The following is a 15,720-nucleotide window of genomic DNA, read 5'->3' as shown; positions in this document are numbered from 1 at the left end:
TCATCATCGTTCCCACCACTACCCCTCGCAAAGCACTGTGCCATGCATCCCCCACCGCTCTCCCAGTACGCTGGCCACTCGTCAATGGAGACTACACGGGACTACGTGGACCACTCGTAGCTGGAGAACCGAGTCTCAACTACACAGGAGTATGCCGACGACTCTGCAAGACAGAAGGACCTCCTGACGGCATGGGGGAAGGGGCATAAGATGACATGGGGGAAGGGGCATAAGACGGCATGGGGAAAGGGGCATAAGATGGCATGGGAGAAGGGCTTGGGCTGTGTAGCCAGCTGGGCTATGCTGACTCCGTTGGAGTAATCTCAGCTGGTGTGGAGTGGTTTGGAGTCTGTAGTGCCGACTGCTGGGGGGTATTTAGAGTACTCGTCATATACCCATATAACTCCGTAGGACTAGGAGGGTGCCCTAAAAGGTTATATAAGTCCCTAAAAATAGAGTCTCGGAGATCAGGTGAGCCCAAAGAGCTTCCTGGCCACATGATGAACTAGAAAAAAGAAAAAAAGATGATTACTGATGAGTTGAGAAGAAAGGGGAAGGGAAGAAAAGATTACTGTCGGAGCGCATCTATAGACGCATCTATTTTCACGTATAACAGCGTATCTATAGATGCGGCTGTCTGTGTTTGCAAATAGGCTAGACGTGCATCTAGACGTGCCTGTAGACGCAGTTTTAGACGCGCTACAGACGAACTATTCTAAAAAGTAGAAAAGGACATGCACCCGACACAGAAATGTAACATTGATACCAAAATCATGTGTTTCTTGGATACGACAAAGGATAAATCCAAAGAGAGCAACTTAAAAAAAAGATCAACTATAATAAGACTTACCTTGGATAGAGGTATGGAAGCTTCTTCTCCTTTTTCAAAGTTGCTTCTCTTCCTTGATCACCCTCTTCTCCTTTAAGCCTGGAAGTAAGTGTGGGTGCCTTTCTCTTAAGTGTAAGCTTGGAAGTAAGTGTGGGTGCCTTCCTCTTAAGCGTCAAAACTGTGGATCTGCTAATAGCAAAGCAAGCAAGCCACGCGAAGTATAAGTAATGTGAAGGAACGCAAAGCGAGCATGCTAAAAGCAGATTTAAAAACCGTGTCTATAAGCGCGTCTAATAGCGGTCTATACACGTGTCTAAATACGCGTGTAATTGTGCATCTAGATACACAAAGCAGATGTGATTTTAGACGCGCACCACAGAACAGATAGATGCAGTTTTAGACGTGCCACAGAGTTTTAAAATTAAATATTTGAAGAAAAGCAAAATTTTTTGGGTTGTTTGTTTGTAGGATGTCTTCATCTTCAACAAGTAGCTCCAGTGAGGATGAATCCCTCCGTATCCACCATCGCGAAATGTGATTGGAGCAAAAAATCAAATGTATGTGTGATCGATGTCAAGGAAACATGTATCGTGCATGCATCATTACACTCAATCACATCTCAAAGTATGGAGAATGGGATGCGATCGTAAACATGGTAAGTGTTAAAGATTTAAGGTTGATTGAGATACCTATGGGTGTTCATATGTTTGAGTTATGATCCCGTTTTAATTTGATACAGGATGCAGTGCCACACTCGCATATGTTGCCCTATGCTCGCCATGAGGAGGCGAAGCGTCGGCGATATGAGGTGGGATCTTCAGGAGAAACCGTTACGGATGCCTGGAGTAATGGTGATAGTAGTCCTCTACCATTACCTCATGAAGCCGTGGAGGAGGAGGTGTTTGATGATATGGTGCGGGATTTATATGTCCATCAAGGGAGAGATGATAGCATGGAGCAGGATGATCTTTTTACCGCAGCATCGACTCCACTGTTTGAGAGGTGCACATTCTCTATTCTACGTGCCTCCCTTGAGTTACTAAACTTGCAAACCATCTATGGATGGAGCAATGCAAGTTTGAATGCATTACTCAAGTAAACTTTAAAGTCTATTTTGCAAACATGGTGAATTATGCTAGTGGGTCAATTACTCGAAAGCTTTTCCTCATTTATGGTCTTCACGTGCAGGCTATTGTGTAAAATGCTTCCAAGGGAGAATAAATTACTGACCTCAAGAGATATGGCAAGGCAACATGTGACCTCTCTTGGAGGATTAGATTACAAGCGCATCCATGCATGCGTTAATGATTGCATTTTGTTTCGTGGACTACATAAGGATGCAAGAGAGTGCCCTACTTGTGGAGAGGCAAGATATAGAGCAGATCTCAAAACTTTGGATGTGCCTCATAAGGTTCTACGACATTTTCCCATAATCCCTCCCATCCAACATATGTTCAAGTGCAAATCCATTGCAGAGCTCATGTCATGGCATTCCTCCCATTGATCAACCGATGGCAAGTGGAGAACTCCCGCAGACTCTCCTGCGTGGAAGCATATTGAAGACACATGGCCAAGCTTCAAGGAAGAACCTAGGAGCTTGAGACTTGGATTGGGTATGGACGGTGTGAACCCATTTGGTCTCAAAAGCACCTCTTACGGTGTATGGCCAGTGATATTGGTGAATTATAATCTTCCATCCTCTATGGTTATTAAGAAAGGACATGTTATGCTGTCCCTTCTAATTCCAAGGAAACATGAAGTCTAAAATCCTGATGTTTATTTGGAGCCTTTGATGACGAGCTAGAGATACTTTGGAGAGGTATTGAGGTGCATGATGTGAGCAGGCCTCCCTCGTCACGAGACTTCAACTGCAAAGCAGTCTTGATGTGGACGATGCATGACTTCCCAGGCTATGGCGAGTGTTCAGGTAATCATTGCACTTCTAATTATGAATAGGCAAAGGATGTGGCACCCTAAACCCACCTTCAACTCTTAATTGTGTCTATTGTTTAGGTCTCACTACATCGGGTTACCATGCATGTCCTATTTGTGGTCCTTCGCTAGTTGCCTCATGGGCAGACGCATTGAATAACATCATCTATGAGAATCACCATTGATTTCTCCCACCTGATCATCCTAGATATGTTGCCCCTTGGAATGAAGTCCTCCCACAATCACTCACCACAGGAGATTGGATGAGAATTTGGGACGGTTCCATGACTCCTCCACCACTTGGCATGAGCCGGTAAGGGTTTGTAACTATTGTGTGCTATATTGGCTGGAAATAAAGATTGCCTGCTAACATTTTATTTTGTTTAGATACTCCATCTTCTATCGTTTACCATTTTGGTCCCACCTTAAGATCAATCACCTGCTTGATCCCATGCATATTTTCAAGAATGTGGCATCTACCATTTGGGAGCATTTGAATGGGACACGAGATTCCGTAGGCATAAGCGAGGATCTATGTACCACAGGGAGGATGCATGAAGCTTGGCCACAAGAGAGACCAAATGGGCATGTTTTTTTATCTCATGCACCGTGGAGGTTATCAAAGCTAGAGATGGCGGCGGTGAAGTGCGCTATTACTACAATTCATACTCCCACTGGATGCATGAGGTGTTTGAAGGGAGCCTTTACAAAGAGCAAGAAAAGAGGTGTAGAGCAATTATATGGCTTGAAATCTCATGATTGGCACAAGATGCTCCAAGTAACTATTTTATGTGCATAATATCTTTTTCCTTTCAAATTTGTGAGTGAATAATAATAAGCAACTAATCAACCACCTCCTTGTGGGTTCAGTTCATACTATCTACGAGCATTTCACGTAGTGCATCGAAGGACATGAAAGATTGTATTTATAAGATGGGCGAGCTTGTGAGGTACTTTACATGATACAAAATATGATGCGTATCAATGCTCCATGCAAGGTGTTCACATTGCTAATATGGTGTACTTTCTCATTTCTAGGTATGTGAGCTCAAAGGAAATAGATCCCACCATGCTTGAGAATGCTCGAGTTATGTCAATGGAGGTGGTTTGTTTAGTGGAGGAGACATTTCCATGTTCTATTCTCATAAGCCAACTACATCTTATAGTGCATTTGGTGGATGAGATTGCTATATGCGGTACTATAGATGCACCATGGTTGTTCTTCCTCAAGTGCTTCATGAAGACCTTGAAGGGCTTCATGAGACAAAATGCAAGACACAAAGGTAGCATGGCCGAGGGTTGGTTGGTACAAGAGTCACTTGTATATATTTCTGAGTTTCTTGTTGATGTGGATAGCTCTCTCCCACGACTATGGAGAGATGATGAAGACCTAAGGATGACCTCTATTGTGCCTCAAGGGAAAGGACGCAACAAAGTAATAGACACGGAGTTGCATAATAGTATCAACCTCTATTGTGTGCTTAATAGTGATGTGATGAAAAGATGGGTGACAAGATATGAGGATGCAAAGGCAAGAAGACAAGAAGAAAGGGCCCTCTTTCATACACACCATGGATCTCGTGTGCCATACCCTCAGTATCTAAGAGCACTTCCAGAGGATATTCATGTGGATTGGCTACTTGATGAAATGGAGAAAGTAGAGAAAGACGAGGGGATGCATATCACAATGGAAGAATGGGAGTATGCTAGGGGATGCATGAGCAAGGTCGGTATATAGAATGTTATGCATAAGTTAGGAGCTTTCAATAATTTAGATTGCTTATTTAATTGATTTTTTCTTGGTGTAGTGCACTATGTTCAATGCTATATGGTGTGAGGGCAAGCATTTTCGAACACAATGGATTGATGATAAGAGAAACACACAAGATTGTGGCATCATTGCTAGCTTTGAGGGAGCCAATGGAGCCATGGATGATTATTGTGGCATAATCCAAGATATTATTAAGCTTGACTTTCGACGCTTCTTTGTGTATGTTTTGGATGTAAAGTGGTTTAAGGACGTGGTGGAAAGAGGCCCTAATGCAACAATCAAATGCCATGCAAGTGGCTTTGTAACTATTGACTCCACAAAGTTTTGGCAAAGTAGGAAGGACACACTAGTACTACCGCAACAATGTGAACAGGTACTGTGCACACATATAAAAATACTCGCTTTTAAATATTTGATGCAAGGAAAATAACATGATTGTATTTGTGTTTGAATTAGGTTGTCTATCAACCAATGGTGGATAATAATAGATGGTGGCATGTCATACCGATTATGCCACGTTCCAAAGTGATGTATAGTACATTTACTAATATCGAGCATATGGAGGATGATCATGGCCATGGACGTGATGATGACCGTGATACGAGAGAGGAGGATGATCATGAGATAAGAGATACAGATATTGAGGCCATTACCCGTGAGGACGAGCCTACCATTGGTGATGCTGATTTCGATGAGCACATGAGTAGCACAAGTAATAGTGGGTTGAATGTATTTGTAGATCGAAACACTTGTTTGGATTTTGAAGTAGATAGTTTGGCAAGGGTTGATCTCATTGAGGATGAGATTGAACCGTAGCCCATCATTGATATTGGCAAAACTATTTTACATATTGTCTCATTCTCCTCTCCTCACTTAATTCTTGTATATGTGGGCTTGCAAAAAAGCATTGATGTTTTTGTTAAAATTATGTGCTTTGGTAATCATGGGCAATGTTTGGAAAGAAATGATGTACACCAAAATCTCACTTTCTGTATTCTCTATTTTGCATCTAAATACGCGTCTAATTTTCAGTGTAAACATGCTAATAGACGCGCTAATACATGCAAAAATAGACGCGCTGATAAATGCAATGTTAGACGGGCCCATATTTTCTTAGTGTAGATGCGCAAATAGACGTGTTAATACACATGCAAATAGACGAGCTATTAGATGTCATCGTAATTTCTCTATTCAAGCAATGCCTATAGACGCGCTCGCTATTTTACGCATCTATCAAGCACGTCTATAGTTGCTTTGTGTTGTTATGTGACTTTCAATAAGCCAATGCACAATGTCCCTTATCATAATGTTATTGGTTGGTTTGTTGATGTCTGTAGAGTATTGCTTGAAGCTACTCTCCATCTTTTTAAGCTTCACATATGTACTTTTTAAGGAAAGGTACATATCATGAATTGTGTGGACTCCCATGTATTTCAAAAGTATCGTCTCCATATTTTCCTCTGAAATGTCATCCACCTGAGGGCATAATAACAAAACAAGTGACAATATATTAACAAATTCGAAGCAAATGATTTAAATAATCAAGCCTAATGTAAAAGGCTATTACATACTCTTTTATACTCACTTGAAATCATAGTCACCTCCATGTCTGTACCTTGAATATCTTTTAAGTTCTAATTCAAATAAAAAATTGAGATTAAAATCAAGGTATAAAGACTTCAAATCATAGAAAATAAATTCTAAATATAAGAATACCTTGCATCTCTTTCCTTGGGATTTATCACTTCTTTGCACGGTCTTTTGTTCTAAGTGATCTCTCATTTTTTCACTCACCTATGAATGATAAACAACAAGTAGTGTTAATGCCATTGGAAAGAATTATGTAAAGAATACAAGCATACAAAGTACTTGCCTTACTTTTAAAGGATATTGCATAAACAAAACTTTTACCTTTCTCTTTCGCTCACTTTTTCTAGACATTTCATTCGTAGAATCAATCACATTTGATATTGGATCCTAAAAATATGACAAAATTAAATTAAAACTTGTCTAAAAAGAAGATGCTGATAGATGTGACATTATAAATACACAATTGAATCAAAGAAAATAGCTTCAATCATAAGCATATCTAAAAGATAAAGACAATTCATACCTTATCTTCATTTGTAGTGATGTCACCATGAAGCATCTTAGAAAATGTCATCTCATTCATATCAACATTCGCTTCACCATAAGAATCCTGATATAAAATATTCAAGATAGATGAATTGTAAATAACTCAATGGTTAATAATACTTTTTCAAAATAGAAGGCAACTCATGATTGAAACTTACACACCAGATCAGAGTGATAATACTCAAACCCTTCGAATCTCTTTGTCACGCACAACAATTTTGGAGAAGAATCACTCCGTGAAGGAGCTCGATACCACCCGTCCACCCCCGAGCTATCTCACTCTCACTCTCACTCTCACTCGCATGAAGATGTTCAAATGATCAAATCTCAATCACACTCTCACTCTCAAAATATCTTGATCTTATCTTCTTCTTTGCACTGCCTTGATTCGCGTGCACTAAATTGTCACTTTCGTAGCACCTCAATATGCATGTCTTCTCTTCTCTCGCGCAATCTCAAGATGCGTGCCTTCTCTTCTCTTTCGTACAACCTTGATATGCATGCGTTGGATTGTGTGTTCTCCTTCTCACAATCTCCTCTTCTTTTATAGCCTTTCACGACTTCCAAAAGCGGCCAAAAGCCCCCAAAATCGGCCAAAAATAGCTTTTCTCGAAAAGTGTGCATGTGCTTTTCACCTTCTTTTAGTGTGCGCTTTTGATAGCAAACACGTACGAAAATGGCCCTGTTCGGAGCATCACCACACCTGCCTCGTAGATCTAATGGACAAGCTCAATAGCTCATCTCGAAGATCAGACCCTCTTCTTTCCCTTTGCATGTGACCTTTCATGGCTAACTCTTCCATCTCGACCTCCGTCTAATGCCTGCAACTCTTGACACAGAAATCTAGATGCACTTTTAGCTCAAAACCACTTTGTTAGCAACTTCTGACCTCCATACAGGCATGCAAACGAGTGAACCACAAATTTTTCACTAGGACAAAGTTTTTCTACTCAACAAGATCTAAAACTCTCTCATACAGAGTTTCTTCAAATTATTTCTCTAACCAACTCAAAATCAAGCCGCAAAATCGAGCCGACAGCATAATGGACAAAAACCAAAATTTTTCAACCAACACCAAACTTTCCCAAAACCTTCAAAACATAGAAACCATCCTTTCTGAATACTATCTGTGATATATATTCCAAAATATTTCATATACAAAATTGGAGCGTCACACTCTTCGCCATGAACTTATCTATCTACACAAAAGAACATATGATTTTATTAAAGAAAACATTTTATATTCTTTATAAAATTAAAAACATATCTTTTATTGGAAATGCTTCAACAACCTCAGATGTTGGAGATCCTTGTCCATAAAATTCTCCTCCAATAGAAACTGAATTTCCAATAGACTGCCAATGAATTAAATAATCCAAGTAAGATGTCACATAAATTACACGAAAAAGTATAATTTTTTACTAAAAGTAGAGAACCATTCAAGGTATTAATATAAACATACCTTCTCTGAAATTGGATTACGTGGAGACTCGTCACTACAAGGAGTAGTTGCTTGAGGCTCCATATATCTCTAAAAAGTTTTAAATAGACATGCAAAATTTTATTAAACTCTTATATATCATTTTGAAATCCAAAGGAATGAGAACTTAGTTCAATTGGTATACGATATTCTTAATTTTTCTTGAAAAAACATATCTTTCAAATGCATCAACCTGAGATGTTGAATATCCTTGTTCATGAAATTCCCCTCTAATAGAAATAGAATCTCCAATAGACTGCTAAAGAGTTAAATAATCCAAGTAATAAGTGGCACAAATTATGCAAATAAATACAAATTTTTACTTCATGCTAGAGAACCATTAAATGTATTGAACATACCTTCTTTGAAATTAAATTATGTGGAGACTTGTCAATACAAGGACTAGTTGCTTCAAGCTCCAGATTTCTCTGAACTTTGCTCATTTCGACCTTTGAAACACAATAGAATACATTGACTAGATCATATCTATATTACAAATGTATAGTTTTATAAAATATCACATAATTGAAAGGCCAACTCACCTCGGGGGGGTCACTATGTATAAACCCTCTATATCACGTGCGTTCAAGGCCTATATTTAAAGTCCCTTATCTGTAAAAAATTTCATGAATAAAATGTACCCCTTTTCTATACAAATCTGTAAATTTTTTCCAAAACTATTTTAAATAGTCCCTTATGTATATTTATTTCTGTAAATTTTAGAAAAAAAAAAAATCCTTCTGTTGAACTCACGTGATAGGGTTACATATGATGAGTGACCCCCCCGAGCAACTCACATTATTTACAAGGGTCCTCTTCTTCGAGTATTTCCTACTAGACTGCTTTGAGGAGATCCACCACCTGTATATATCTTCCTCTCTCCAATTATATTCAACTCCACTAAACTTTAGAGGCACTATCTCATGATGACGCTCATGGATGATGCCTTTAATATGCTGTTGTTCTTCCTTTTTATGCCGTAGATCTATAACAGTCTTGATTCCCTCGAACCACCTTTGTACGTGACGACAGTTTTCTAACAATAGAGAATGCTAGTCTCTAAAGCACTTTTCTAGGAGCTCTTTCCCATATAGCTTGTTCTTATCCCTACTATTCATTTTGGGTGGTTTAAACACCTCATCATATGTAGGTGTAAAACTTGCCCCTGAGATCAGAGGAACAGAAACTTGAGATTTATCTTGCAAAGAGAGACGCTCCTTGTTCTCTTTGAAGGACACATCCTTTGATGCATCTCCCATAGGCATTTTCCCTATATAAAAAACATACATGCCATATATTCAGCCCCCTCTCTCATATCTAAATGCAAAAACATACATGCCATAAATTCAGCCCCCCCTCTTACATCCAAATGCAAAAACATAAATGCCAGAAATTCAGCCACCTTCTTTCTCTAAGTGCATAACACACGTGCCATAAAGTCAGCCACATGCATTCTCCAAATGGAAAACACACATGCCATAAATTAAACCCCCTTCTCCGATAAATTCAGCACCCTCCCTTACATCCAAATGCATAAACATACATGCCATAAATTCAGCCTCTTGCTCCCATAAATTCAGCCCCCTCCCTTACATCCAAAGGCAAAAACATACATGATATAAATTCAGCCACCTAGATTCTCCAAGTGCATAACATACATGCTTACAAATCAGCCCCTTCTTTCTCTAAATGCAATGAACACAGCCCATAAATTCATAAAATAGTTCTCTTTACCCAGAAATTCAGCCTTCTCCCTTAAATCCAAATGCGTAAATTCAGCCTTCTCCCTTAAATCCAAATGCATAAATTCAGCCCCCTCCCTTACATCCAAAAGCATAAACGTACATTCAACCCCCTTCTCCCATATATTCAGCCCCCTTCTCCCATATATTTAACCCCCCTCCCTTACATCCAAAGGCAAAAACATACATGCTATAAATTCAGCCACCTTTTTTCTCCAAATGCATAACATACATGCTTACAAAATCAGCCCGTTCTTTCTCTAAATGTAGTGAATACATGCCATGCATCATCTTCTCTATATGTTCAACCCCTTCTTTCTCCAAATACATAACATAAATCCAAGAAAAAATGACATACCTTTAATTGAACTAACCATGGAATCCATGAGTCCAAGGAAACTTGCATCTTCACTCATCATTTTCTTTAGTAGCGCCGCCATGTCCATGCTGTTGCTAGCCATCTTGATCATGCACAACATAAGCATAAAAGAGTATAGTTATTGTTAGTATCAAATAAAAACACACAAAATAGAAATAGATGTAAATCAAATACAAATACGTACTAAACCCATTTTCTAATTCCTTGAATGATGTTAACTTCATATATCCTAGCTACATGCCTAAGATTGCCACATGATAGGAACGATCTTGGCTTTGCCCTAAACTACCATGTTCTTTATCGTGATAACTTTCCACGTCTTGTTGACAGACACACAAAACCACTAATCTTTCCATTCGTTGTCTTCCATTGAGACCTTCCATCTCTTTTCCTTAGCGTGAACCAGCTTTAGCCATGCTACTTTAACTTGATTTAGCGTGTGATCCACATGTCTGACAATGGCATACTTGAGATCATTTGGTGAGCATATTGTATCAAGATAAGACTTCAATAAAACAATATCATTCTCCTCTAGTCGAGGAATACATCCAATGCAACCAAGCTGGATTAAACGTGTTCTCAATCCTAAATCTTTTGTCTCATATGCAATGATACCACCTCCATGCTGTAGAGGAGGAATAAACTTATGCAATAAAGAACTAATTGGCCTTATACAATTCCAGGTGTATGGCAAATATGCATTTTGTAGGACACTCATGCTAGTGGTGCCATCAACATCTAATCTTTCATATCCTCTTTCAACAACAATGCGTTGCCTATAGTAGTGTGCTCCAAAGAATAGTTGCATGTCACCATTATGCTGAAAGGAAAAAAACGATGCTATACACGCTTTCCAGTGTCCCACACTAGAGACTAATGTTGCACTTTACGATAACCTTATCTTCAATCTTATAAACCTCACCCTTAAACATAATTTTCTTGTATTCTGTTACTCTCTCAATCCCGAATTGAAGATTTTGCTCTACATACTTTCTTTCCTCACTTGTTGCATATCTAACTTTTGGCTTCTTTCTTGCTATTACAATACCCTTTTGGCCAATGTCTCTTTGGCAAGGATAGACTTTCGCATGCAATGTAGCTAAACTCCATAAATGTTTCGCTTTTTCAATGGATGATACATGTATCAATCCTAATGAATGCCATTGAGGACAATCATAACATCCATGTTTGTCCACTAAATATCCATCTAGGACTGAAAGAACTTCATGAAACTCTTTCAACATCCTTTGATGAGGAAACAACCTATCAGCATCTTCTTGAATATGTAGAAAGACCCATGTGAAAAATCTCCTTCGATGATAGTTTGCATATGGAATCTCATTGTCCTTATTGTTTGTTTTGATGCTAGCATATGTTGAGACCATATGCTCATATATGTAGCACCAAAACCCATCGTGGCTGCCATGTCACAAAATATCATCAAGAAATTCTCCAAAACCTGCAACATGCTCTAATGGAGCTGAGTTTCTTCCAATCCACTCTTTTGATCTTACTCTCCAAGAAGCAAGCAATACCCTCAGAGTATTTATGTCTTCTTGAGACTAGCCATTACTTCTAGTATAGTTATAAAAGGCATGAGCAATATCTATGATCAAGAGACACAAATCATAGAATTTCTTAGGAATACCTTGGACTTCACTCAGGACATAAGGAAGACACCATTGTACGAACTTTTGGGTTTCCTCTACCTTGTAACTCTCAAAATACTTGCTAGGAAACCTTGGCCATCGACCATATCGGATGGAATAAGGTGTGGCCAATGTCATTCTATGAGTTGCTTCATCGATTTCTTTCTTCACTCTATTATCAATATCTCTCATTAAAGAGCTCATGTACTTTGAAAACATATTCAATGCTAGTATGTGCATACAATCATACACAAGATCAAGAGATAAGTTGTACCCATAAAGATCATATAATCTCCATAGACATGATCTACCTGAAAGACCAGCCTCTTTGAGAATGTCTTCACGTTGCATTTGAGTGCTTGCTCGCTCTGCAAGAAGCAAGTCTCTCAACATATCTTTTGTGGACCTCTTGGCTGGAGCATATCTGAATTGGAATCTATTTTGGTCATAAAGGTATCGACTCGATCCTTCACATTCCAAAGTAGCTATAGGTTTGTCTCTACAACAAAAAGCTTGGCCACCATCTTTAAAAGCTCCAATCTTACATTGAGCTAGATGGTCACCAGTCACCATCATAAGCATAGCACATGCTTTGAAGGTTTGGAAAAAAGAGCTATCACGCCCAAAAATTAAAGGCATTGGATAATTGAAATCTATATCAATTCCATCTATGAACAAACTTTCTAATTCATCTATCAAAGGTTTCATAAAAACATGAAAGAGTTTGCTTGAGCTTCCTATAATTTTTTTGCAACTAAATGGAATAAACAAGACTGGTATTGCTCCAATTATGTTCTTTCCACAATTGAGAACCTTTATCTCAACGATGCCACAATTCTTCTGGGTTGTTCTTGATGTCTGGAACCCATCCCAGTGCAATAAGAGAGCAAAATTGCATGGATTTCCCTGTATATGTAAACAAAGACACATTTAGAGTACAACATTACGTGGAATCCTCGAACATAAATCAATTAGAGACCACACATAGTATATATTAGGAAAATTTACCTTACAGAGTCTTTGGGGACCTTGTATCAGAGCTCGACAAGCCTTGCAAACAAATTTGTAAATTTTCTCACGTTCTTTCCAACCCTCCAAAAGTGCTTCCGATTTAAGTGAAGATGGCCATGCTGTATAAGCTTGTTTGCAATACCCCTTCTCACATACCAATGGCAACTCAAACTCTGATTCTGGATCCCAAAACTCTTTAACACTTTTACATTTACTGCCATCCCAAAACTCATCAATTCTAATATTTTCATTCGAATTGTTCGATACCAACTATTTGTCTTTATTTCACCACATTTCCAATAATTCGTGGCATAAAGATCTACTTTTAGTAAGTAGTTTCAATTGTTCACCAATCGAAATGTAGTCAAAACATAACATTTCCTTTCTAGGCACTGCACATTTCTCACACTTCTCACAACATGTTAAACATTCGCGCTTTAATTTTCTCTTTCTAGTGACATTTCTATTACATTGGCATTCAATAGTGTTACCACTATAAGCGTCCTCTTTGCTTGGTAGATAGAGTATTGGAGCATGTATGGAATCCTCTTTTCCTTGACATATTGTATATCTCTTTGATTTAACCATTCCCTCGGCAATGTCATGTGGGGTGACTTGATAAGATCACTGACTACCCCAAATTGGGACCATTCAAACAGTTCAATCGATGAGTTCTATTTAATTTGTTTCATTTGATAATAGATTGATCAAAAAGTCATTCCAAACAGTCCAGAAGCAGTTTCAAACATTCCAAAAGCAATTATGGACAGCCAAAGAAGTCAAGTATGTGCACAGGTTGTCATACAAAAGAGTGCACAAATCCTGGAACAAAGAAATGGGCAAATGGAAAATCTCATTAAATCTGGCCTCATCTCCATGTGTGAATTGAATGTAGTGGTTCGACAATTTCCAAGCTCCGTGGCTTGATGTAGGAATCAGAGATGGTTTGCAAAGGCCCATGTTGTATGATGAGGTCCAGTAGCGGCAACTTCATGTGGTCATGAATGAAAGAGAGCAACAGAGGAATGGGGAAGGAGAGGTTACAAGTGGGTGTCGACAGCAAGTTGCAAATTTTCTGGAGGAGGTTGCACGCTCTATGTTGCTCTAGGATGCCAAGCCGTGGTGCCTTTTCTAGAGGGCAACAAGTATGTCCAATACTAGAGTGGCCACACCCACCAATTTGGAAGTTTGCACCATATGGAGTAGAGGTCCAGCGGAGTAGAGGCCATACTCTAGCAAGATGCCATAGCATGGGTCTAGTGTTGCACGTCCTTGTCACGTATGCCCTTCCATTGGTGTGAACCGTCTTTCCACCACCTATTCCTAACAAAATTACTACAGTGTAAAGTATGCGTGGCCGCACGTACTCCAAGCACAACAACGGACTATCTACCAATCCAGCTTGTCATCCAAAACCTGGTTCATCGAACTAGCCAGTAGCAAGTGTGAGTAGGCTCTTAGGAATGCATCATATCACATACATGTGCATGGCCATGGTAACATTATTCATGAATTATGGCTCCATCTCATGTAAGAACTACATGCCGAAATTGGGCCATTTGGAAAAAATAGTGAACATCCTTCCATCTTAGCCACAAAGAGAGACTTACAAACTCTGGTCCCAATTACATCGTTCATGTTGCAATTAACATTCTTATATTTACTTCAATCTAGAATGTAGGGCCTACGTGCCAAAATTGGGCGGTTCAAGCCTCCTAAAATATTGTTACATCAGTATGTGGCTTCAATACTTGCACATGACTCTATCTCATCCGCAAAGAGAAGCTTGTAAATTTTGGCATAAATACTTATGTTTGCATGGTGATAGTAATATCCTTATATCTTAGGTTGGCCTCAAGTAAGCATTTTATAACGTCCATGTATTTTGGCTCAATTTAATGTGCACTAAAGCAATCAACCTAAATTTTGAAAATCCCTCAATGATGTTTTTCAATAAGAAAGCCATTTGTGTTATCTTTTATATGTCAAATTTAATATTGACATCAAAGAAAAGCTTTTATGTATAAGAAATGTGTATTTGGTTATTTATTAAGTGGCCATTTGTTTTTATAGATTGACAAGAAGAATTTCCTATACAGTAAATGTGATGGAACTTGTTAATACCCCTTTAATTTCTTGATGAAAGAACTTTCCCTATGTAAGGAATGTAATTAAACATGCCACTCTTCTAATTTCCTAGGTGATCACCACCTCTTTTCCTAGATAGGGGTATAAGTTGTTATCTAGAGAATGAAATTTCCTAGGTACCACACTCATCTAATTTCCTAGATGACCACCTCTTTTCCTAGATAGAGGTTGCATTTTATGTGGAGAATGAGATCGCCTAGATAGACATACTAGAATGCTTATTTCTATCTAGGAAATTTCTTAATTTTACCTAGTTTGTGAGGTCTTCCCTATATGGGGAACAGTTACAAGTCCCTTGTGGAAGCGTGTAATCGGAATTATGTATTAAATGTTGATGATACAACTTTCTAGATCATTCTACACGGTTAGGAACACGTACGGCTATTCACATCACTGTGACTCTTTGTGAAATTAGACTTCAAGTCTTAATTCCAATATTTGCTATGGCGTGGCGTGTTGTGTTGTGTTTGACAACCTTTTGTGTACGTTAATTTTCTACTTTGAAAGCTTGAATGATTGATGTAACTGGAGGTTGCAACCTTGTGAACTAGAAGCAGCCATTAATATCGATCTTCAAAACAAGTGTTGGTTGAAGGTGAGATAAAAGATGCTGGTTCAAAATATTTCCCATCCGGCTCGTTGT

The 15,720-nt window shown here is 38.7% G+C and overlaps 1 pseudogene; it reads left to right on the top strand.

Moving 5' to 3' along the window:
* Positions 1-1,298: 1,298 nt before the first annotated feature.
* Positions 1,299-1,928, top strand: LOC147900819 (uncharacterized; annotated as a pseudogene).
* The last annotated feature ends 13,792 nt before the right edge of the window (positions 1,929-15,720 follow it).

Source organism: Dipteris shenzhenensis, chromosome 6 (genome assembly GCF_047967505.1).
Source record: "Dipteris shenzhenensis isolate YYH24624 ecotype China chromosome 6, Dip_SZ_1.0, whole genome shotgun sequence".
In the NCBI taxonomy this organism is placed as follows: domain Eukaryota; kingdom Viridiplantae; phylum Streptophyta; class Polypodiopsida; order Gleicheniales; family Dipteridaceae; genus Dipteris; species Dipteris shenzhenensis.
The sequence above is the reverse complement of the archived record's forward strand: the minus strand, read 5'-3'. Positions and strand labels throughout refer to the sequence as shown.